This window comes from Pocillopora damicornis, chromosome 6 (genome assembly GCF_964200805.1).
Source record: "Pocillopora damicornis chromosome 6, jaPocDami1.2, whole genome shotgun sequence".
NCBI classification, from domain to species: Eukaryota; Metazoa; Cnidaria; class Anthozoa; order Scleractinia; family Pocilloporidae; genus Pocillopora; species Pocillopora damicornis.
Window position 1 is genome coordinate 25,547,193 of NC_142675.1, and position 22,956 is coordinate 25,570,148.

At 38.4% G+C, this 22,956-nt stretch overlaps 1 long non-coding RNA gene across 20 annotated transcripts in view; it reads left to right on the top strand.

Moving 5' to 3' along the window:
- The first annotated feature begins 1,392 nt into the window (after window positions 1–1,392).
- LOC113680713 (uncharacterized) overlaps window positions 1,393–22,956 on the top strand; it is a 32,313-nt gene continuing 10,749 nt past the window's right edge. For 4 of the 20 annotated variants that reach the window (XR_016187784.1, XR_016187779.1, XR_016187777.1 and 1 more), the window contains exons 1-5: window positions 1,476–17,026; window positions 17,117–17,222; window positions 17,605–17,666; window positions 17,834–17,920; window positions 18,197–22,757. This is a non-coding gene — a long non-coding RNA (uncharacterized LOC113680713). Of the gene's footprint in view, window positions 17,027–17,116; window positions 17,223–17,604; window positions 17,667–17,833; window positions 17,921–18,196; window positions 22,758–22,956 lie in introns of all 20 variants that reach the window. The other 16 variants (XR_016187776.1, XR_016187778.1, XR_016187781.1 and 13 more) reach the window with 11 other exon arrangements.

Here is a 22,956-nt window from a genome sequence, read left to right on the forward strand (position 1 = left end):
CAAGTGCAGTGCAGAGCAGTGCAATCCGTAACAGCTCAGCCCAGTCCCGTCCCGTCCAGTCCTGAACAACTAACTGCCGTTGAGTCCAGCACAATGCAGTCCCACTCAGTCTAGTTAGGAACACCCAAGTGCATTGCAGCCCGTCCAGGCAACTGAAGTGCTATTCGGAAAAGTCCACATTGAATCACATACAAGCGTATTTCAGTCCAGTCTTGTCTTCAGTTGTCACACCAACACAATCAAGAGCGTCTACTTACGGCATTGTCGTAGACAGGTCTTTTTTAATGATACCTTAATAAAAGTATACCTAATAACTGAAAAGTAAACAAGAATAATTGATAATCAATAAAAGATAAAATAAAGAAAAAATATAGATCTCATTCACTGAAAACATTAAATAATTGATAAAGAACTAACGAAATGATGAATTAATAGGGAGATGAATAAATATGTAAATAAATTGATATATTAACAAGTTGAGAAATAGTTACGTTGTTAAATAAATACAATTTTATCGTATGGTCAATGTATTAACAATATTTTTGCAGAATACTAAAATCTACCACCACGTTGTCTTAAAAGTTTGCAAGAATATTTTCTCACAAGACTCCGTTTTCCGAAGACACTACCTGACCTTTGGAAAGACATGCAATCACAGGGTCACGAGTGGTTCATGATTGAATTTGAAACACTGAGATATCAGCTGAGTAACACCAGTGAGGAGAATCCGAGGCTAGACATAACCACAGGTGCGTTAAATGTTTGATTAATGGATTAAAAGCTAGTCGAAGCGGATTGCCTTCCTCTTACAAAAAGTGCTACATAGTATAGTATACTATAGTATTGAAGTTAAAGGACGAATATTAGTAGAGGAGGACTGGAGCGCTTCATAAGAAGATAGCCATAACAACAAGTTGAGCTACAACAGCGAGGAGAATCCAAACCTAGGACATAACCACAACATTAAATTTCTGAGTAATTGATTAAAGGCTAGTTGAAGCGGATTGCCTTCCTCTTAGAAAAGAACAACATAGTATAGTATAGAATTAAATTTAAGCTGCGATATCAGTAAAAAAGGACTAGAGTTCTTCATGAAAAGATAGCCATAACAACAAGCTACAATACCGAGGAGAATCCAAGGCTAGGAAATAACCACAGGTATGTTAAATGTGTCAGGAAAGGAAGTATAGTATAGTCTACTCTAGTGTAATGTAATTTACGAGTTACGGTTGTCTCGAGTTTTCCAGAATTAATATAGGAGAAGAGCAGGTTTTTTTTCCGATTTATGAGCTTCAGACATTTTAACTTTCTGCAGCTCAAGATAAGCTCATTTTACGCGGCTTTCCATCACTGAGAAGGTAAGTAAAGAATTAAAACAATGTGATACTAACCTGTGCAACATGGGTTCGTTGGCTGGTAGGAAAACCCTGATGCGTTGCATAAAACAGTTGTAAGAAAAAGTTCTGGTCGACCTACAGGTCATCTGAAAGAGGTAAGGCCGGCAGGTTTTGATTGCAACAAGTTTTGTCAGATTTTTTCTTTTAAGCATCACCTCGTGGCTCACTTTTAATCAGAGCAGGACTGGAGTGCTTCATAAAAAGATAGTGACAACCACAAGCTAAGATAAAACAGCGTAAAGAATCCAAAGCTTGGACATAATCACAGGTACGTTAAATTTCTGAGTAATGGATTACGGGCTAGTCGAAACAGAAAAAGTACTACATAGTGCAATATAGTAACAAATTGAAATTAAAGCTGGGTTATCAGCAAAACAGGACATGAGTGCTTCAGGAAAAGATACCCATAACAACAAGCTGAGCTACAACAGCGAGGAGAATCCAAAGCTTGGACATAACCACAGGTATGTTAAATGTCTCAGGAAAGGAAGTCTAGTGTAGTCTAATGTAGGTAGTGTAGGAGTTAAGGTTGTCTCGAGTTTGCCAGAATTTATATAAAAGAAGAGCGGGCCTTTTTTTCGATTTAAGACCTTGAGATATTTTAACTTTCTCCAGTTCAAGATAAGCTAATTTTTAGTGGCTTTCCATCACTGAGAAGGTAAGTAAAGAATTATAATACTGTGACGCTAACCTATGTAACATGAGTTCCTTGGCTGATAGGAAAACCGTGATGCGTTGCATAGAGCAGTTAGAGGAAAAAGTTATGGCCGATCAGCACTACAGGTCATCTGAAAGAGGTAAGGCCGGCATGCTTTGATTGCAACAAGTTGTTAGATTTTTTCTTTTCAGCATAACCTCGTGGCTCACTTCAAATCACGTCAAAACCAAATAGCACATCGAGCGCTTAAAAGGTAATATGTAATCATTGGTAAGAGTTATTCTTTCTTCTAGACTATCTGAAATTCTCTGTTTACAGAACTTTTAAGGTGGTTTCCTGAATAATTGTTTTAACGACAACGTTTCACAATGTGACGTGTTTGTTATTTAACCACCTTTTTTCTCTAAACAGTTTCCTGTTTTAAGTGAAAAAAAAACTAGTGTTTTCAAACAAGACCCAATCAGCAGCCCATCAGAAAGGTGACAGATGAAGATTAACTGTAAGTATTCAATATGGGACAAATTAAGGAAAACTAACACGATACCCATTGTTACATATTTCGTATGCTCAAAACACGAATTGTCTTAAATAGTTAAAACTGAAACTAGCTTCACACTATAATATTTATTTCGTTGATGTTTTCTCAAAACATCAGTATCTTATCAGTCTTTATTAGCAGTCTTTTTGCATGGAAGTCAGGTGTAGATTAACATATTGCCATCTACTCCATTGCAGTTTAGGTAATCCGGAACAATGCTTTTAACTTAGCTTAGCACAGCACTAAATGTATCCTGTGTGGTCTAGTCCAGTGAAGTACATTCATGTACAGTGCAGTACAGTCTTTATCAGTTTCATTTGGAAACGTAGAATGCAGTTCGGTGCAGATCAGTATAGCGAGGTGCAGTGACTGTCCTGTATTGTACTTTCCAATCCAATCCAATTGTGCAATGTAGTGCAGTCTGAAGTCAAGCTCAAAGTAAGACAGTCCAGTCCAGTGAAGTGCATGCCGTCCAGTTCAGTCTTCTGAAGTGCTGTCCGGCTCAGTCCCACTCCACTGACGCGCGGTCCAGTCCAATTCCAATTCATTCCCTTCCAGCTAAGTACATTTTAATCCAGCGTAGCCCAGGTCCATACGAGTCAACAGCAGTCGAGTCGAGTCTAGTCCAGTCAAGTGCAGTGCAGAGCAGTGTAATCCGCTAGAGCTCAGCCCAGTCCCGTCTCATCCAGTCGTGAACAACTAATTGCCACCGAGTCCAGGACACCGCAGTCCTGCTCAGTCGAGTTAGGAACAACCACGTGCATTGCGGCCCGTCCAGTCAAGTGAAGTGCTATTCCGAAAAGCCCACATTTAAGCCCATACAAGTGTATTTCAGTCCAGTGTTGTCTTCAGTTGTCACACCAACACAAGGAAGAGCGTCTACTTACATTGTCGAAGAAAGGTCCTTTTCAATGACACCTTGGGCCACTTAGGCCTGTCACTTGGGCTTTACTTTTAATAAAAGTGTACCTAATAACCTAAAAACAAACAAAAATAATTGATAATCAATAAACGATAAAATAAAGAAATAAATATATCTCAATAACTGATAACATTGATTAATTATAGATGAACTAAAGAAATGATGAATTGATAGGGAGATCAATAAATATGTAGATAAATTGATATATAAATAGGTTGAAAAATAGTTACGTTGTTAAATAAATACAATTTTATCGCATGGTCTATGTATTAAAAATCTTTTTGCAGAATATTAAAATACAATACCACGTTATCTTGGAGGTTTGCAACTATCTTTTCTCACAAGACTAAGTTTTACCAAGACGCCAGCTGACTTTTAGAAAGACACAAGCAATCACAGGGTCGCTAGTGATTCATGGCTCAATTTGCAACACTGGGATATCAGTAGAGCAGAAATGGAATGGATAATCGTAACAACAAACTGAGAACCAGCTGCGAGGAGAATCCAAGGCTAGGACATAAGCAGAGGTACGTTAAATTTCTGAGTAATGGATTAAAAGCTACTCGAAGCGGATTGTCTTCCTCTTACCAAAAGAACTACATATTGTAGTATAGTATTAAAGTTAAAGCACAGATATCAGTATAGGAGGACTAGATTGCTTCATTAGAAGATAGTCATCACAACAAGCTGAGCTACAACAGCGAGGAGAATCCAAAGCTAGGACATAACCACAGGTACGTTTTATTTCAGAATAATAATTTAAAGGCCAGTTAAAGCGGATTTCTTCCTCTTATAAAAGTGCTACATAGTATAGTATAGTAAAATTTTGAATTTAAACCTGGGATGTCAGTAGAACAGGACTAGAGTGCTTCATGAAAAGACAGCTATAACAAAAAGCTGAGCTACAACAACGAGGACAATTCAAAGCTAGGACATAACCACAGGTATGTTAAATGTCTCAGTAAAGAAGTATACTATAGTCTAGTCTAGTCTAGTCTAAGAGTTAAGGTTGTCTCGAGTTTGCCAGAGTTAATATAAACGAGGAGCGTGCCTTTTTTTCCATTTTAGAGCTTGAGACATTTTAACTTTCTGCAACTCACGATAAGCTCATTTCAGCGACTTTGCATCACTGAGAAGGTAAGTAAATAATCATAACAATTTGATACTAACCTGAGCAAGATGGGTTCGTCCGCTAATAGGAAAACCCTGATGCGTTGCCTAAAGCAGTTTTAGGAAAAAGTTATGGTCGATCATCACTACAGGTCATCTGAAAGAGGTAAGGCCGGCATGTTTTGATTGCAACAAGTTCTGTCAGGTCTTTTTTTTTTTTCTTCAGCATGACCTCCTGGCTCAGTTCGGATCAGAGCAGGACTGGAGGGCTTAAAAAGAGAGCCATAACAACAAGCTGAGCTACAACAGAGAGGAGAATCCAAAGCTAGGACGTGACCACAGGTATGTTAAATGTCTTAGCAAAGGAAGTATACTATAGTCTAGTTTAGTCTAGTGAAGGAGTTAAGGTTCTCTCGAGTTTGCCAGAATTAAGATAAAAGAGCGCGCTTTTTTTCCTATTTTAGAGCTTAAGACATTTTAACTTTCTGCGACTCACGATAAGCTCATTTCAGCGACTTTGCATCACTTAGAAGGTAAGTAAATAATCATAACAATTTGATACTACCCTGTGCAATATGAGTTCGTTCTCTGAAAGGAAAACCCTGATGCGTTGCCTAAAGCAGTTGTAGGAAAAAGTGATGGTCAATCAGCACTACAGATCATCTGAAAGAGGTAAGGCCGGCATGTTCCCATTGCAACAAGTTTTGTTAGATTTTTTTTTTCTTCAGCATGACCTCGTGGCTCAGTTCGGATCAGAGAAGGACTGGAGTGCTTCACATAAAGAGAGCCATGACAAGAAGCCGAGCGACAACAAAGAGGAGAATTCAAAGCTTGGACATAACCACAGGTATGCTAAATGTCTCAGTAAATGAAGTATGATATAGTCTATTCTAGTCTAGTCTAAGAGTTAACGTTGTTAAAGCAGTTGTAGGAAAAAGTGATAGTCAATCAGCACTACAGATCATCTGAAAGAGGTAAGGCTGGCATGTTTCCATTGCAACAAGTTTTGTTAGATTTTTTTTTTTCAGCATGACCTCGTAACTCAGTTCGGATCAGTGCAGCACTGGAGTGCTTCATAAAAAGAGAGCCATAACAAGAAGCTGAGCCACAACATAGAGGAGAATTCAGAGCTAGGACATAACCTTCGCATCACTGAGAAGGTAAGTAAATAATCATAACAATTTGATACTAACCTGAGTAAGATGAGTTCTTTCACTGATAGCAAAACCCTGATGCGTGATACTCCAACCTGAGCTACAACAGCGAAGAAATTCCAAAGCTAGGACCTAACCACAGGTATGTGAAATGTCTCAGTAAAGGAAGTCTAGTCTAGTCTAGTGTAGGAGTTAAGGTTGTCTCGAGTTTGCCAGAATTAATATAAAAGAACAGCGGGCCCTTTTTTCGGTTTAAGAGCTTTAGACATTTTAACTTTCTGTGGCTCAAGAAATCCTCATTTTCAGCGGCTTAGCATCACTGAGAAGGTAAGTAAAGAATTATAGCAATGTGATAGTAACCTGTGTAAGATGGGTGCGTTGGCTGACAGCAAAACCCTGATGCGTTGCATAAAGTAGTTGTAGGAGAAAGTTCTGGTCGTTCAGCACTACAGGTCATCTGAAAGAGGTAAGGCCGGCATGTTCTGATTGCAACAGGTTGTTAGATTTTTTCTTTTCAGCATGACCTCGTGGCTCACTTCAAACCACGTCAAAACCAAATAGCACATCGAGCGCTTCATAGGTAATTTGTAATCATTTGTAAGAGTAATTCTTTCTTCTATACAATCTAAAATTTTCTGTTTACAGAACTTTTTAGGTGGTTTCTTGATTAATTGTTTTAATGACAACGTTTTACAATGTAATTTGTTTTATATTTCAACATCTTTTTTTCTCTGAACAGTTTTCTGTTTTAAGTGGAGAAAAACTAGTGTTTTCAAACAAGGCCTAATCATCAGCCCATGACGATTGAGGCCTAATGACAGATGACGATTAACTGTAAGTATTCAATTATGGGACCAATTTAGGTAAACTAACACGATACCCATTGTTACATATTTCGTACGCTCAAAACACGAATTGTCTTGAAGAATTGAAACTAAAACTAGCTTCATAATATAATCTTTATTTCGTTGATGTTTTCTCAAAACATCAGTATATTATCTGTCTTTATTAGCAGTCTTTTTGCATGTAAGTCAAGTGTAGATTAATGTATTGCCATCTACTTCATTGCAGTTTAGGCAATCCAAAACAGTCCTTTTAACTTACTTCCAGTGCTGTGCTAAGCTATCCTGTGTGGTCTAGTTCAGTGGAGTACATTTAAATAGAGTGCAGTACAGTCTTTATCAGTTTCATTTCAAAACGTGGAATGCAGTTCGGTGCAGATCAGTCTAGCGAGGTACAGTGAGTGTCCTGTATGGTACTTTCCGGTTCAATCCAGGCTAGTGCAGTGTAGTCCAGTCCGGTGAAGTCCCGTGCCGTCCAGCTCAGTCTTCTGAAGTGGTCCGGCTCAGTCCAGTCCAGTCCGCTCCACTGACGTGCGGTCCAGTCCATTCAGTGAAATCTGCGCCCGTCCTGTCCAATTCCAATTCATTCCCAACCAGCTAAGAACATTTAAATCCAGCATAGCCCAGGTCCCAACAACACAGCAGTCGAGTCTAGTCCAGTCAAGTGCAGTGCAGAGCAGTGCAATCCGTAGCAGCTCTGCCGTCCCGGCCCGTCCGTCCCGTCCAAAACAACTAACTACCGTTGAGTCCAGCACAACGCAGCGCTGCTCAGTCAAGTTAGGAACAACCAAGTGCATTGCGGCCCGTCCAGTCAAGTGAAGTACTATTCGGAAAAGTCCACATCGAAGCCCTTACAAGTGTGTCAGTCCTGTGTTGTCTTCAGTTGTGACACTAACACAATCAAGAGCGTCTACTTACGGCATTGTCGTAGACAGGTCTTTTTTAATGATACCTTAATAAAAGTATACCTAATAACTGAAAAGTAAACAAGAATAACTGATAATCAATAAAACATAAAATAAAGAAATAAAATATATATCTCAATCACTGAAAACATTGATTAATCCTTGAAGAACTAAATAAATGATGAATTAGTTGGGAGATGAATAAATATGTAAATAAATTGATATATAAATAAGTTAAGAAATACTGACGTTATTAACTGAATACAATTTTATCGTATGGTCGATGTATTTAAAATGTTTTTGCAGAACATTAAAATATAGCACCACGCTGTCTTAACGGTTTGTAAGTATTTTTTCTCACAAGACTAAGTTTTACCAAGACACCAGCTGACCTTTTGGAAAGACACAAGACGTCAGAATGTCGTTAGTGATTTATGGCTGAATTTGCAACACTGAGATGTCAGTAGAGCAGGACTAGAATGGATAATCATAACAACAAGCTAAGCAACAGCTGCAAGAAGAATCCAAAGCTAGGACATAAGCACAGGTACGTTACATTACTTAGTAGTGGATTAAAGGCTAGTCAAAGGGGATTGTCTTCCTCTTAGAAAAGTACTACATAGTATACTATAGTAAAGTATTGAATCCAAGGCTGGGAAATAAGTAAAACAGGACTGCAGTGCTTAGTGAAAATATAGCCATAACAACAAGCTGAGATACAACAGGAAGGATAATCAAAGACTAGGACATAACCACAGGTATGTCAAATGTCTCAGTAAAGGAAGTAAAGTATAGTCTAGTCTAGTGTAGGAGGCAAGGTTGTCTCGAGTTTCCCTGAATTAATATAAAAGCTTTAGCTTTACACATTTTAACTTTCTGTGGCTCAAGAAAAGCTCATTTTCAGCGGCTTAGCATCACCGAGAAGGTAAGTAAAGAATTATAACAATGTGATACTACCCTGTGTAAGATTGGTTCGTTGGCTGATATCATATAAAGTTATGGTCGTTCAGCACTACAGGTCATCTGAAAGAGGTAAGGCCGGCATGTTTTGATTGCAACGAGAATTACAACAATGTGATACTAACCTGTGTAAGATGGGTTCGTTGGCTGATAGGAAAACCCTGATGCGTTGCAAAGAGCAGTTGGAGGAAAAAATCTTGGTCGATCAGTATTACAGGTCATCTGAAAGAGGTAGGGCCATCAGGTTTTGATTGCAACAAGTTGTTAGATTTTTCCTTTTCACCCTGACTGCGTGGTTCAGTTCGGATCAGAGCAGGACTGGAGTGTTTCATTAAAAGATAGCCACAACCACAAGCTAAGCTACAACCGCGAGAAGAATCCGAACCTAGGACATAGCCACAGGTGCATTTAATTTCTGAGTAATGGATTAAAGGCTAGTCGATGCAGAAAAGTACTACATAGTATAGTATAGTAAACAATTGAATGTAAATCTAGGATATTAGTAAAACAGGATTGGAGCGCTTCATGAAAAGATAGCCATAACAAAAAGCTGAGCTACGACAGCGAGAGGAATCCAAGGCTTGGACAACAACCATAGGTATGTTAAATGTCTCAGTAAAGGAAGTCTAGTCTAGTCTAGTCTAGTGTAAGAAATAAGGTTGTCTTGAGTTTGCCAGATATAATATAAAAGAAGAGGGCGCCTTTTTCTCGATTTAAGAGCTTCAGACAATTTAACTTTCTGCAGCTCAAGATGAGCTCATTTTCAACGGCTTTCCATCACTGAGAAGGTAGGTAAAGAATTATAATACCGCGATACTAATCTTTGTAAGATGGGTTCGTTGGCTGATAGGAAAACCCTGATGCGTTGCATAGAGCAGTTGAAGGAAAAAGTGGTGGTCGATCAGCACTACCGGTCATCTGAAAGAGGTAAGGCCGGCATGTTTTGATCGCAAGAAATTTCTTTTAAATCTTTTCTTTTCTCCATGACCTCGTGGCTCAGTTCGGAGCAGAGAAGGACTGAATAAAAAGATAGCCATTACAACATAGTGAGCTACAACAGCGAAAAGAGACTAAAAGCTAGGACATAATAACAGGTACATGTAATTTCTGAGTAATGGATTTAAAACTACTCGAAGCGGATTGTCTTTCTCTCAGAAAAATACTACACGGTTTAATATAGTATTAAATATAAAGGTGGATTATCGATAGAACAGAGCTGGAGTGCTTCACGAAAAGATGGCCGTAACAACAAGCTGAGCTACAACAACGAGGAGAATCTAAAGCTTGGACATAACTACAGGTATGTTAGATTTCTGAGTAATGGATGTAGAGTATACTTTAGTCTAGTCTAGTGTACAAGCTAGCGTCGTCTCCAGTTTGCCAGAATTAATATAAAAGAACAGCGGGCCTTTTCTTTAATTTAAGAGCTTGAGACATTTTAACTTGCTGCAGCTAAAGATAAGCCCATTTTCAGCGTCTTTGCATCACTAAAAAGGTAAGTAAAGAACTATAACAATGCGATACTAACCTGTGTAAGATGGGTTCGTTCACCGATAGGAAAACCCTGATGCGTTGCATAGAGCAGTTGGAGGAAAAAGTTATGGTCGATCAGCATTACAGGTCATCTGAAAGAGGTAAGGCCGGCATGTTTTGATTACAACAAATTTTGTTATATTTAGGACATAACCTCGGGTACGTTAAGTTTTTGAGTAATGGATTAAAGCCTAGTCGAAGCGGGTTGTGTTCCTCTTTACAAAATTACTATATAGTAAAGTATAGTATTTAATTTAACGCAGAGATATCAGTAGAGCAGGACTGGACTGCTTCATGAAAAGATAGCCATAACAACAAGCTGAGCTACAACAGCAAGGAGAATCCAAGGCTTGGACATAACCACAGTAAAGGAAGTATAGTATAGTCTAGCCTAGTCTAGTGTAGGAGTTAAGGTTGTCTCGAGTTTGGCAGCATTAATATAAAAAAAGAGCGCGCCTTTTTTCGATTTAAGAGCTTCAGACACTTTAACTTTCTGCAGCTCAAGATAAGCTCATTTCAGCGTCTTAGCATCACTGAAAAGGTAAATAAATAATCATAACAATGTGATACTAACCTGTACAAGATGAGTTCGTTCACTGATAGGAAAACCCTGATGCGTTGCAGAGAGCAGTTGGAGGAAAAAGTTATGGTCTATCAGCACTCGAGTTTGCCAGAATTAATATAAAAGAACAGCGGGCCTTTTTTACGATTTAAGAGCTTGCGACGTTTTACTTTCTGCAGCTAGAGAAGCCCATTTTTAGCGGCTTTGCATCACTGAGAAGGTAATTTAAGAATTATAACAATGTGATACTAACCTGTGTAAGATGGGTTTGTTGGCTGATAGGAAAACTCTGGTCCGTTGCATAGAGCAGTTGGTGGAGAAAGACGCGGTCGATCAGCACTACAGGTCATCTTAAAGAGGTAAGGCCGGGATGTTTTGATTGCAACAAGTTGTTCGATTTTTTCTCTTCAGCATGACCTCGTGGCTCACGTCGGATCACGTCATAAACAAGAAGCACATCGAGGGCTTCACAGGTAATATGTAATCATTTGTAAGAATTATCCTTTTTTCTAGACTATCTGAAATTTAATGTTTACAGAACTATTTAGGTGGTTTCCTGATTAATTGGTTTACTGACAACGTTTCACTATTCACAATGTTACGTGTTTAATATTTCAACATCTTTTTTTCTCTTAACAGTTTTCCGTTTTCAGTGCAAAAAAAAAAACCCCTAATCAGCAGCCCATCAGAAAGGTCACAGATGACGATTAACCGTAAATATTCAATCATGGGACAAACTAAGAAAAACTAACTCGATACCCATTGCTACATATTTCGTATGCTCAAAACACGAATTGTCTTAAAAAATTGAAACTAAAACTAGCTTCATAATATAATATTTATTTCGTTGATGTTTTCTCAAAACATCAGTATATCATCAGTCTTTATTAGCATTCTTTTTGCATGCAAGTCAAGTGTACATTAATGTATTGCCATCTACTCCATTGCAGTTTAGGTAATCCAGAACAATCCTTTTAAATTACTTCCAATGCTGTGCTAAGCTATCCTGTGTGGTCTAGTTCAATGGAGTACATTCATGTACAGTGCAGTACAGTCTTTATCAGTTTCATTTGGAAACGTGGAATGCAGTTCGGTGCAGATCAGTCTAGCGAGGTACAGTGACTGTTTTGTATGGTACGTTCCAGTCCAATCCAGGGTAGCGCAGTGTAGTGCAATATGGTGATGTCAAGCTCAGACTACGACAGTCCAGTCCGGTGAAGTCCCGTGCCGTCCAGTTCAGTCTTCTGAAGTGGTCCGGCTCAGTCCAGTCCAGTCCACTCCACTGACGTGTGGTCCAGTTCATTCAGTGGATTTTGCGCCCGTCTAGTCCAATACTGTTCGTTCCCATCCAATTCCATTCACTCCCTTCCAGCTAAGTACATTTCAATCCAGCATAGCCCAGGTCCATATAAGTCAATAGCAGTCGAGTCTAGTCCAGTCAATGAAGTGCAGAGCAGTGCAATCCGTAACAGCTCAGCCCAGTCTCGTCCTGTCCCGATACGTTCAGTCCAGAACAACTAATTGCCGCCGAGTCCAGGACAACGCAGTCCTGCTCAGTCAAGCTAGGAACAACCAAGTGCATTGCGGCCCGTCCAGTGAAGTGAAGTGCTATTCCAAAAAGCCCACATTTAAGCCCATGTAGGTGTATTTCAGTCCAGTGTTGTCTTCAGTTGTCACACCAACACAAGGAAGAGCGTCTACTTACATTGCCGTAGAAAGGTCTTCTTTAATGATACCCTGGGCCACTTGGGCTTTACTTTTAATAAAAGTGTACCTAATAACTTAAAAACAAACAAAAATAACTGATAATCAATAAAATATATAAAATAAATAAATAAATATATCTCAATAACTGATAACATTGATTAATTCTTGAAGAACTAAAGAAATGATGAATTAATAGGGAGATATATAAATATGAAAAGAAATTGATATATAAATAGGTTGAGAAATATTTACGTTGTTAAATAAATAAAATTTTATCGTATAGTCAATGTATTAACAATCTTTTTATGGTTACCACGTAACAGTACCACGTTATCTTGGAGGTTTGCAAGTATCTTTTCTCACAAGACTAAGTTTTACCAAGACATCAGCTGACCTTTAGAAAGACAAAGGCAATCACAGGGTCGCTAGTGATTCATGGCTGAATTTGCAACACTGGGATATCAGTAGAGCAGGACTGGAATGGATAATCATAACAACAAGCTGAGAACCAGCTGCGAGGAGAATCCAAGGCTAGGACATAACCAGAGGTACGTTAAATTTCTGAGTAATGGATTAAAGGCTACTCGAAGCGGATTGTATTCCTCTTACAAAAAGTACTACATATTGTAGTATAGTATTGAGGTTAAAGCACGGATATCAGTAGAGGAGGACTAGATTGCTTCGTTAGAAGATAGTCATCACATCAAGCTGAGCTTCAACAGCGAGGAAAATCCAAAGCTAGGACATAACCACAGGTACGTTTAATTTCTGAGTAATAATTTAAAGGCTAATCGAAGCGGATTGTCTAACTCTTAAAAAAGTGCTACATAGTATAGTATAGTATAGTAAAATATTGAATCTAAAGCTGGGATGTCAGTAGAACAGGACTGGAGTGCTTCGTGGAAAGATAGCCATAACAACAAGCTGAGCTACAACAGAGAGGAGAATCCAAAGCCAGGACATAACCACAGGTATGTTAAATGTCTCAGTAAAGGAAGTATAGTCTAGTCTAGTGTAGGAGTTAAGGTTGTCTCAAGTTTGCCAGAATTAGTATAATAGAGGAGCGCGCCTTTTTTTTTCCATTTTAGAGCTTGAGACATTTTAACTTTCTGCAACTCACCAGAAACTCATTTCAGCGACTTTGCATCATTGTGAAGGTAAGTAAATAATCATAACAATTTGATACTAACCTGTGTAAGATGGGTTCGTTCGCTAATAGGAAAACCCTGATGCGTTGCCTGAAGCAGTTGTAGGAAAAAGTAATGGTCGATCAGCATTACAGGTCAATTGAAAGAGGTAAGGCCCGCATGTTTTGATTGCAACAAGTTTTGTTAGATTTTCAGCATGACCTCGTGGCTCAGTTTGGATCAGAGCAGGACTGGTGTGCTTCGTAAAAAGAGAGCCATAACAACAAGCTGAGCTACAACAGCGAGGAGAATCCAAAGCTAGGACATAACCACAGGTATGTTAAACGTCTAAGTAAATGAAGTATAGTAAAGTCTATTCTAGTCTAGTGTAGGAGTTAAGGTTGTCTCGAGATTGCCAGAATTCATATAAAAGATCGAGCCTTTTTTCCATTTTAGAGCTTGAGACTTAACTTTCTGCAACTCACGATAAGCTCATTTCAGCGACTATGCATCATTGTGAAGGTAAGTAAATAATCATAACAATTTGATACTAACCTGTGTAAGATGGGTTCGTTCACTGACAGGAAAACCCTGATGCGTTGCCTAAAGCTGTTGTAGGAAAAAGTTATGGTCGATCAGCATTACAGGTCAATTGAAAGAGGTAAGGCCCGCATGTTTTGATTGCAACAAGTTTTGTTAGATTTTCAGCATGATCTCGTGGCTCAGTTCGGATAAGAGTAGGACTGGAGTGCTTCATGAAAAGAGAGCCATAACAACAGGCTGAGTTGCAAATAACAGAAAGGAGAATCCAAAGCTAGGACATAACCACAGGTATGTTATACGTCTCGGTAAAGGAAGTTTAGTCTAGATTAGTATCGTGTAGGAGTTAAAATTGTCTCGAGTCTGACAGAATTCATATAAAAGAAGAGCGGGCCCTTTTTCAGTTTAAGAGCTTCAGACATTTTAACTTTCTGCAGCTCAAGACAAGCTCATTTTCAGCGGCTTAGCATCACTGAGAAGGTAAGTAAAGAATTATAACAATGTGACACTAACCTTTGTAAGATGGGTTCGTTGGCTGATAGTAAAACCCTGATGCGTTGCATAAAGCAGTTGTAGGAGAAAGTTATGGCCGCTCAGAACTACAGGTCATCTGAAAGAGGTAGGGCCGGCATGTTTTAATTGCAACAAGTTGTTAGATTTTTTCTTTTCAGCATGACCTCGTGGCTCACTTCAAATCACCTCAAAACGAAGTAGCACATCGAGCGCTTCATAGGTTATATGTAATCATTTGTAAGAATTATCCTTTTTTCTAGACTCTCTGAAATTTTCTGTTTACAGAACTTTTTAGGTGGTTTCCTGATTAATTAGTTAAATGACAACGTTTCATTATGTGACGTGTTTAATATTTCAACATCTTTTTTTCTCTTAACAGTTTTCTGTTTTCAGTGGAGAAAAACTAGTGTTTTCAGAAAAGGCCCAATCAGCAGCTCATCAGAAAGGTCACAGGTGACGATTTACTGTAAGTATTCAATTATGGGACAAACAAAGGAAAACTAACACGATACCCATTGTTACATATTTCGTATGCTTATCAGTCTTTATTTGCAGTCTTTTTGCATGTAAGTCAAGTGTAAGTTAATGTATTGCCATCTACTCCATTGCAGTTTAGGTAATCCAGAGCAATCCTTTAAATTACTTCCAGTGCTGTGCTAAGGTATCCTGTGAGGTATAGTTCAGTGGAGTACATTCATGTACAGTGCAGTACAGTCTTTATCAGTTTCATTTGGAAACGTGGAATGCAGGTCGGTGCAGATCAGTCTAGCGAGGTGCAGTGACTGTCCGGTATGGTACTTTCCAGTTCAATCCAGGGTAGTGTAGTGTAGTGCAGTCTGGTGAAGTCAAGCTCAGCCTTAGACAGTCCAGTCCAGTGAAGTGCAGTGCCATCCAGTTCAGTCTTCTGAAGTGCTTTCCGGCTCAGTCCAGTCCAGTCCCGTCTAGTCTAATTCCGATTCGTTCCCTTCCAGCTAAGTACATTTATATCCAGCATAGCCCAGATCCATATAAGTCAACAGCAGTCGAGTCTAGTCCAGCGAAGTGCAGTGCAGAGCAGTGCAATCCGTAACAGCTCAGCCCAGTCTCGTCCTGTCCCGTCCCGTTCAGTCCAGAACAACTAACTGCCGTTGAGTCTAGCACAACACAGTCCTGCTCAGTCAAGCTAGGAACAACCAAGTGCATTGCGGCCCGTCCAGTCAAGTGAAGTGCTATTCCGAAAAGTCCACATTGAAGCCCATACAAGTGTATTTCAGTCCAGTTCTGTTTTCAGTTGACACACCAACACAATCAAGAGCGTCTACTTACGGCATTGTCGTAGACAGGTCGTGTTTAATGATACCTTAATAAAAGTATACCTAATAACTGAAAGTAAACAAGAATAATTGATAATCAGTAAACGATAAATCAAAGAAATAAAATATATCTCAATCACTGAAACATTGATTAATTCTTTAAGAACTTAAGAAACGATAAATTAATAGGGAGATAAATGAATATGTAAATAAATTGATATATTAATAAGTTCACAAATAGTTACGTTGTTAAATAAATACAATTTTATCGTATGGTCAATGTATTAACAATATTTTTCCAGAATATTGAAATATAGCACCACGTTGTCTTAAAAGTTTGCAAGTATTTTTTTTTTCACAAGACTCAGTTTTACCAAGACACCAGCTGACCTTTGGAAAGACACAAGCAATCACAGTGTCACTAGTGATTCATGGTTGAATTTGCAACACTGGGATATCAGTAGAGCAGGACTGGAGTAGATAATCATTACAACAAGTTGTGCTACAAAAGCGAGGAGAATCCAAACCTAGGACATAACCACAGCAACGTTAAATTTCTGAGTAATGGATTAAAGGCGAGTTGAAGCGGATTGTCTTCGTCTTACAAAAGTACAAAATAGTATAATATAGTAAAGAACTGAATTTAAAGCTGCGATGTCAATAAAACAGGACTGGATTTCTTCATGAAAAGATAACCATAACAACAAGCTGAGCTACAATACCGAGGAGAATCCAAGGCTAGGACATAACCACAGGTAAGTTAAATGTCTCAGGAAAGGAAGTATCGTATAGTCTCGTCTAGTCTAGTGTAATCTAGGAGTTAAGATTGTCCCGAGTTTGCCAGAATTAATATTAGAAAAGAGCGGATTTTTTTTTTCGATTTAAAGGCTTGAGACATTTTAACTTTCTGCAGCTCAAGACAAGCTCATTTTACGCGGCTTTTCATCACTGAGAAGGTAAATAAAGAATTATAACAATGTGATACTAACCTGTGTAAATAGGTTCGTTGGCTGATAGTAAAACCCTGATGCGTTGCATAAAGCAGTTGTAGGAAAAAGTTGTGGTCGATCAGCACTACAGGTCATCTGAAAGAGGTAAGGCCGGCAGGTTTTGATTGCAACAAGTTTTGTCAGATTTTTCTTTTCAGCACGACCTTGTGGCTCAGTTGGGATCAGAGCAGAACTGGAGTGCTTCATAAAAAGAGAGCCATAAACACACGCTGAGCTATAACGGCGAGGAGAATCCAAAGCTAGGATATAACCACAGGTATGTTAAATTTCTGAGTAATGGATTAAAGGCTAGTCGAAACAGAAAAAGTACCACTTACCGTAATATACTTACGTATTGAATTTAAAGGTGGTATATCAGTAAAACAGGACTGGAGTGGTTCAGGGAAAGATAGCCATAACAATAAGCTGAACTACAACAGCGAGGAGAATCCGAGGCTAGGACATAACCACAGGTATGTTAAAAGTCTCAGGAAAGGAAGTACGGTATGGTATAGTCTAGTCCGGTGTAGGAGTTAAGGTTGTCTCGAGCTTGCCAGAATTTATATAAAAGAAGAGCGAGCCTTTTTTTCGATTTAAGACCTTGAGACATTTCAGCTTTCTCCAGCTCAAGGGAAGCTAGTTTTTAGTGGCTTTCTATTACTGAGAAAGTAGGGAAAGAGTTATAATACTGTGATAATAACCTGTGTAACATGGGTTCGTTGGAAAAAAAAATAGAAAAAACCCTGATGCGTTGCAGAGAGCAGTTGGAGGAAAAAGTTATGGTCGATCAGCACTACAGGTCATCTGAAAGAGGTAAGGCCGGCATGTTTTGATTGCAACAAGTTTTTTTTTCAGCATGACCTCATGGCTCCCTTTGAATCACATCATAAACAAGTAGGACATCGAGCGCTTCAAAGGTAATATGTAATCATTTGTAAGAATTATTCTTTCTTTTAGACTATCTGAAATTTTCTGTTTACAGAACTTTTTAGGTGCTTTCCTGATTAATTGGTTTAATGACAACGTTTCACTACTCACCATGTGACGTGTTTAATATTTCAACACCTTTTTTTTCTCTAAACAGTTTCCTGTTTTAAGTGGAGAAAAACTAGTGTTTTCAAACAAGACCTAATCAGAAGCCCGTCAGAAAGGTCACAGATGACAATTAACTGTAAGTATTCAGTTATGGGACAATTCAAGGACAACTAAAACGATATCCATTGTTACATATTTCGTATGCTCAAAAACATGAATTGTCTTGAATAAATGAAACTAAAACTAGCGTGGTAACATAATTTTTATTTAGTTGATCGTTTCTCAAAACATCAGTATATCATCCGTCTTTATTAGTAGTCTTTTGCATAAAAGTCAACTGTAGATTAATGTATTGCCATCAACTCCATGGCAGTTTAGGCAATCCAGAATAATCCTTTTAACTTGCTTCCAGCGCTGTACAAAGCTATCCTGTGTGGTCTAGTCCAATGCAGTGCAGTACAGTCTTTATCAGTTTCATTTGGAAACGTGGAATGCAGTTCGGTGCAGATCAGTCCAGCGAGGTGCAGTGAACTGACTGTCTTCTATGGTACTTTCCAGTTCAATCCATGGTAGCGCAGTGAGTGTAGTGCAGTCTGGTGAAGTCAAGCTCAGGCAAAGACAGTCTAGTCCAGTTAGGTGCAGTGCCGTCCAGTTCAGTCTTCTGAAATGATGTCCGGCTCAGTCCACTTCAGTCCACTCCGCTGATGTGTACTCCGGTCCAGTTAAATCCGGTCCAGTCCATTAAGTGGAGTCTGTTCCCGTCCCGTCCCGTCCCGCCCAGTCCAGTCCCGTCCCGTTCAAATCTATTCGTTTCCGTCCAATTCCATTCATTCCCTTCCACCTCGGTACATTTCAATCTAGGATAGCCCAGGTCCATACAAGTCAACAGCAGTCGAGTCTAGTACAGTGAAGTGCAGTTCAGAGCAGTGCAATCCGTAACACCTCGGCTCATTTCTGTTTCATCCAATCGAGAACAACTAACTGCCGTTGAGTCTAGCACAACGCAGTCCTGCTCAGTCAAGTTAGGAACAACCAAGTGTATTGCAGCCCGTCTAGTCAAGTGAAGTGCTATTCGGAAAAGCTCACATTTAAGCCCATACAAGTGTATTTCAGTCCAGTATTGTCTTCAGTTGTCACACCAACACAATTAAGAGCGTCTACTGACGACATCGTGGTAAACAGGTCTTTCTAATGATGCCTTAATAAAAGTATACCAGATAACTTAAAAATAAACAAGAATAACTGACAGTCAATAAAAGATAAAATAAAGAAATAAAATATATATCTCAATAACTCATAACATTGATGAATTCTTGAATAACTAAAGAAATGATGAATTAATAGGGAGATTAATAAATATGTAAATAAATTGATATATAAATAAGTTAAGAAATACTTATGTTATTAACTGAATACAATTTTATCTTATGGTCAATGTATTAAAAATGTTTTTGCAGAATATTAAAATATAGCACCACGTTGTCTTAACGGTTTGCAAGTATTTTTTCTTACAAGACTTAGTTTTACCAAGACACCAGCTGACCTTTGGAAAGACACAAGCACTCGCAAGGTCGTTAGTGATTTATGGCTGAGTTTGAAACACTGAGATATCAGTAGAGCAGGACTGGAATGGATAATCATAGCAACAAGCTAAGTAACAGCTGCAAGAAGAATCCAAGGCAAGGACATAAGCACGGGTACATTACATTTCTTAGTAGTGGATTAAAGGCTAGTCGAAGCGGATTGTCTTCCTCTTAGAAAAGTACTACATAGTATACTATAGTAAGGTATTGAATGTAACGCTGGGAGATTAGTAAAACAGGACTCGGGTGCTTCGTGAAAAGATAGACATAAAAACAAGCTGAGCTATAGCAGCGAGGAGAATCAAAGGCTAGGACCTAACCACAGGTATGTTAAATGTCTCAGTAAAGGAAGTATGGTATAGTCTAGTGTAGGAGTCAAGGTTGTCTCGAGTTTGCCTGAATTAATATAATAGAAAAGCAGGCCTTTTTTTCGATTTAAGATCTTTAGACATTCTAACTTTCTGCAGCTCAAGATAAGCTTGCTTTCAGCGGCTTTCCATCACTAAGAAGGTAATTAAAGAACTAAAGCAATGTGATACTAACTTGTGTAAGATGAGTGCGTTGGCTGATAGGAAAACCCTGAGGCGTTGCATAGAGCAGTTGGTAAAAAAGTTATGGTTGATCAGCACTACAGGTCATCTGAAAGAGGTAAGACTGGCAGGTTTTGATTACAACAAGTTTTGTTAGATTTTTTCTTTTTATTAGGACCTCATGGCTCAGTTCGGATCAGAGCAGGACTTGAGTCCTTCATAAGAAAATAGCCATGACCACAAGCTGAGATACAACAACGAGGAGAATCCAAACCAAGGACATAACCACAGGTACCTTAAATTTCTGAGTAATGGATTAAAGGCTAGTCGAAGCAGATTGTTTTCCTGTTGGAAAAGTACTACATAATATAGTAAAGTAAAGAATTGAACTTAAAGCTGTTATATCAGTAGAACAGGACTGGAGTATATCAGGAAGAGCTTGCAATAACAACAAGCTGAGCTACAACAGTGAGGACAATTCAAGGCTGGGATATAGCCACAGGTACGTTAAATTTTTAAGTAATGGAATAGAGGCCAGTCGAAGCAGATTGTCTTCCTCTTACAAAAGTACTACATAGTTTAATATAGTATTGAATTTCAAGCTGGGGTATCAGTTGAACAGGACTGGAGTGCTTCATGAAAAGATAGCCACAACAACAAGCTGAGCTACAAAAGCGAGGAGAATCCAAAGCTAGGACAATAACCACAGGTACGTTAAATGTCTAGTGATTCACGACTGAAGTATAGTATAGTTTAGTCTAGTGTCTAACCCTAGTTAAGTTAAGGTTGTCTCGAAGAAGAGCGCGCCTTTTTTTCGATTTAAAAGCTTGAGACATTTTAACTTTCTGCAGCTCAAGATGAGCTCATTTTCAGCGGCTTAGCATCACTGAGAAGGTAAGTGAAGAATTATAACAATGTGATACTAACCGGTGTAAGATGGATTCGTTCACTGATAGGAAAACCCTCATGCGTTGCATAGAGCAGTTGGACGAGAAAGTCGTGGTCGATCAGCACTACAGGTCATCTGAAAGAGGTAAGGCCGACATGTTTTGATTGCAACAAATTTTTTTTTAAATCTTTTCTTTCCTTCATGACCTCGTGGCTCAGTTCGGTTCAGAGAAGGACTGCATTGCTTCATAAAAAGATAGCCATTACAACATGGTGAGCCAAAACAACGAAAAGAAACTAAAAGCTAGGACATAATAACAGGTGCATTTAATTTCTGAGTAATAGATCAAAGGCTACTCGAAGCGGACTGTCTTTCTCCAAGAAAAGTACTTCATAGTACAGTATAGTATAGTATTGAATTTAAAGCTGGATTATCGATAGAACAGAACTGGAGTGCTTCACGAAAAGATTGCCTAAACTGAATTGGTTCAATAACTTCCCAATCTGCCAATAAAAAAAGCCCTGGAATAAAAGTTATCCAGGTGTTAACTGCATGTTAGCCCATTTTTGGGAGGGTTTGGTCATTGTCTTAAATTTAGTCACAGTCATCCACTTTCAACTGCAAACTATTCACGCGACTTTAAGGTTTGAGATTGTAAAACTTCGCTGTGTCGATTTTCGAGGACTGAACGAAAATTTTCACCTTTTTTCCCTTGAACTTCGTATATCTGCGGCTCAATATAAGCCCATTTTCTCACCGATATGGTAATTAAAGAACTCTAATTTTGGGATAAAAATCTGCTTTAAACATGGGTTTGTTCGCTGATATGAAAACCTTGACTCGCCGAATCGAGCAGTTGGAGGAAAATAAATATGAGAGACCATCTACATACTCTCTAGTAGAGAGCTTTTTCTAAATATAGCTTAATAAAAATATACCTAAAGTATAACTTAAATAATAAAAAATAATTGATCAATAAAAAATAAAATAAAGAAAGAAAATAAATCTTAATAACTAATAAAAGTGACTATTTCTTAATTAAACACTTAAGAAGATAAAGAAATGATTAATAGATAGGAAGATGAATAAATATGAAAATAAATTGATAAGTGAATGAAAGAATAAATAAATATAATATTATATTTATGTATTTATGATTTTTGCTGAATATTGAAATTAAATGTGACGTTGTCTTAAATGTTTAAGAGATATTTTTTCTCTAAGACCTAGTTTTCCCAGGACATCAGCTGACTTTTAAAAAGACACCAGCAACCACAGGGTCGCCAGAGATTTGTGGCTGAATTTGTGAAACTATAATGTAAGTAGAGCAGTACTGGAGTGCTTCATGAGAAGATGATCATAACAACAAGCTAAGCCATAGCTGCGAGAAGAATCCAAAGCTCGGACAACCACAGGTACGAAAACTTTTCTGAGTAATAGAAGTAAAAGCTAGTCAAAGCAGATTGTCTTCCTCGGACAAAAACGTCTATGAATTGGTGATAAAGCATAGCTACTACATCAGTCTTAAATCCGAAGGAGAATAAATGTTTTTATCGCTTCCAAACTCGAGAATATGACATCTTGCAATGGTTTTTATTGAAAATAAGTGAAATTATCACACATGTGCCTAAGTACTATGTACTAGGGATATAGCAGAGTTTAGTATGGCATAGTTTAGTAATGTACATTATTGTATACCATAGTATAGGAGATAACATAGTCTCAATTTTAATAGGAAGAATTTGAAAGGGATCTGGGAAGTTAAAATATTTTTAAATTATTGCAGCTCAAGATAAGTCCATTTTCGGGAGCTGTGCATCACTGAGAAGGTATGTAAAGAAATATTATGACACTAAACTGAGTAAGATGGGTTGCTTTGCTGATAGGAAGACCCTGATGCGTTGAATCGAGACGTCGGAGAAAAACTTAAAGTGTGATATCCATAAGCTCTACGGATCAATCTAATAAGAGGTAAGGCCGGCATGTTTTGATTGCAACAAGTTTTGTTAGGTTTTTTTTTTAAAGCGTGGACTCGTAACTCATTGCATGATAATGAAGTAGGGAATCAGACACTTCCAAGGTAACAGAAACATTTGTAAGAATTATTCTTGGTAACCGTAGGCAATTACTGGACTATATGAAATTTTCTGTTTACAGAATTGTGAGATGG